General features: G+C 46.5%; 1 pseudogene; it reads left to right on the top strand.

Annotated features, from left to right (window-relative positions):
- Window positions 1-875: 875 nt before the first annotated feature.
- Window positions 876-2,135, top strand: LOC115317237 (annotated as a pseudogene).
- The last annotated feature ends 552 nt before the right edge of the window (window positions 2,136-2,687 follow it).

The following is a 2,687-nucleotide window of genomic DNA, read 5'->3' as shown; positions in this document are numbered from 1 at the left end:
AATTAAGAAATGATGAATAGACACTTTCGTTCCTACCTCTGCATGAACTCCAAACACAGGCTTGTCTCCTTGCAGTAAACGATGTCGAAGGCGAAGTGAGCAAAGAACACCAGCTTGAAGGCCTGGCATGGGCTGGAGGTGTGGACCACTGGCTGGCTGTCGATGCATGTCGTGAACGACTTAACAGTCACAACGCTCCCTCTTGAATGAAATGTGTCATCATTTAGCAATGCCTACCTGTCTGCTAGTATCATTTGCAACTCTACCTTCTCACAAATGAAAGAAGAGCCCGGCATCTCCCCCAAGTCATCGTCACACGCAGTTTCCTGTAATGGAAAAAGAGTTCCACACCTACAGTAGTATTTTGGTTTGTAATTCGGTTTTCTTTTCAGGAGAAGTTTTCAGTGGCATAAAAGGCATGCGGGAAGCCGATTGGCCTATTATTTCCGATACTAAAAATAATTGCCTGTTCAATTTCAGTTCATGCTGTGGCGCAAATTACAACTAAATATTTTGGAAATGTTGAACTTGTATAGTGCGCAGGTTTTGAGGATTTTTTGTCTTGAGAGCAAACGAATATAATAAGCGTTAAAAAAGCCTTCCGTAGCAGACAAGGCATTTACCCGTACATGAAAGTGTTAATTTGAATAGTGTGCACAATATAGTAACGTGTACACACTAAGTTACGAGGTGACCTGCTAGGAATACTAAGAAAAGATAGGGTTGCAAAATCTTGCTTGCAATGTTTACCTCGATTAGTTTGCAGACGAGGTCCTTGTCTTCCTCGAAGATGGCAAGCAGTAGCAGAGGAGCACCTTTATGTTAGACTGCTGTAGACTTCCTACTCACAGGGGCACGACACCGCTCGTAGAACGATGCACTTACCACCGATTTTGCTCCCGCTGTCCCTACTTGCTGCCTTCTCAGCCGCTGACAACGCTGGCTTCCACGTCTACAACAGACCGGACGAACACGGACGCGATTTCGCCCCAGCAGCGATTCCTACCACCGGACCCTTCCACTTGGCGCCGCTGTTACCCACGTGCAAGAAGGACGCAAGCATCATCTGGCAACCAAGACCACCCACCCTCTCCTCTGCAATGGAATATAAGCACCTGACAGACACCGCTTCACCGGGGCACGACACCGCTCGTAGAACGATACACTTACCACCGATTTTGCTCTAGGTGAGTTACAACGATCACTCAAAATGTTACAGAAGCAGTAACCCCTATCTACTTATTGTGTCCTGCCCCAGCGACTTGTTGAATTGGCGAAAGTGGCTTGTCATTTGCGCCCAGACTTGTGTGAATGTCGCGCTATCAAATCTACTTTTGTTGTTATCAGGGAACATCGAAACTAACCCGGGTCCGGATGATTGCCCGCAACTGGCCTCAATGCTTGAGAGAGTGCAAAGGATTGAACAAGGGCAATCTCAGTTATTAACGGAAATAAGTGGCATAAAAGAAAAACAAACTCACACGGATGGGCTTGTACAAGAGTTAAGCTTAAGAGTTACGGCTTTAGAGGGGGAAATTACTTCCCCTAAAAGCCCAGTGCAGGGCGCTGAACTTCCAAGCAGCACTGTCCAGTCTCTCACTCAGCAACTAGAGGCACTGAGGGTATCGAGTGACGACGCCAACAACCGACTGCGTAGGAACAACCTCCTGTTTTTCGGACTTCAACATTCACAGTCGGAGGCCTGGGCTCAGTCTGAGGGGATGGTTGTTGCGTTCTGTGCTGGGGAGCTGGGCATAAACATCCACCCAAATAACGTAGAACGCGCGCACAGACTTGGAAAGTATGCCGTGAGCAAGAACCGCCCTATCATTATGAAGCTAACCCATTTCAAAGGTAAAGAACGTATTTTATCACGGGGACCGAAACTTAAAGACACAGATTTCGCGATTCGCGAGGATTTTTCCACGGATGTTCGCCAGGTCCGTAGCAAGCTCATTCAGTTTGCGAAAAGGCAGAACACGCCTTTTAAACTTCACTTTGACACGCTTATCATTGGGAACTCATGTTATGCGTACGACATCGCTTCAGGAGATCTGAAAAGAGCTAACCGATAGCAAAAAAAGAAAAAAAGGACCGCGTAACGCTGACTGTAGGCGAAACTTATCAATAAACAAATCTCGCCTAGTAATTCAGCCTCGTTGTGCAAACACTCCTTTTTCATTGCTACTCACTAATATACGAAGTGTCATTGGCCACCGTGAGGAACTTGTGGCCCTCCATGACGACAGCAACCCTGATATTTTGGTGTTGACGGACACGTGGTTACGACCTATTTTTCGCAATGATAGAGATAATAGGCGAGGTGGTGGCGTACTGATAGCCACAAACTAAAACTTGTCGTCGCGTCTCATTCAAACTGACAGCTCACTTGAAATCTTGTGGATTTCCGCATCTTTGCCTACCAGCGAAATAGTATTGGGCGTGCGTTATAGGCCTCCTGATTGCGACTCACTTTTCACTGAAAAACTTCATGACAGTCTAGAAAAAGTTCAGCGTAGGTACCCCAAATGCAATGTTTACTTGTGTGGTGACTTCAACTTTCCAACGATCGATTGGACTGTTCCAACTTCCTCTATTCGTGAAACCAGAGCATTTATTGAGACGACCCTCTGCTTTAACCTCACCCAAATGGTCGACCAACCAACGCGTGGCTTAAACATTCTCGA

The sequence above is a fragment of the Ixodes scapularis genome, unplaced genomic scaffold (assembly GCF_016920785.2).
Source record: "Ixodes scapularis isolate PalLabHiFi unplaced genomic scaffold, ASM1692078v2 PGA_scaffold7__128_contigs__length_106722199, whole genome shotgun sequence".
NCBI lineage: Eukaryota > Metazoa > Arthropoda > Arachnida > Ixodida > Ixodidae > Ixodes > Ixodes scapularis.
This window is presented reverse-complemented; position numbering and strand designations above follow the sequence as displayed.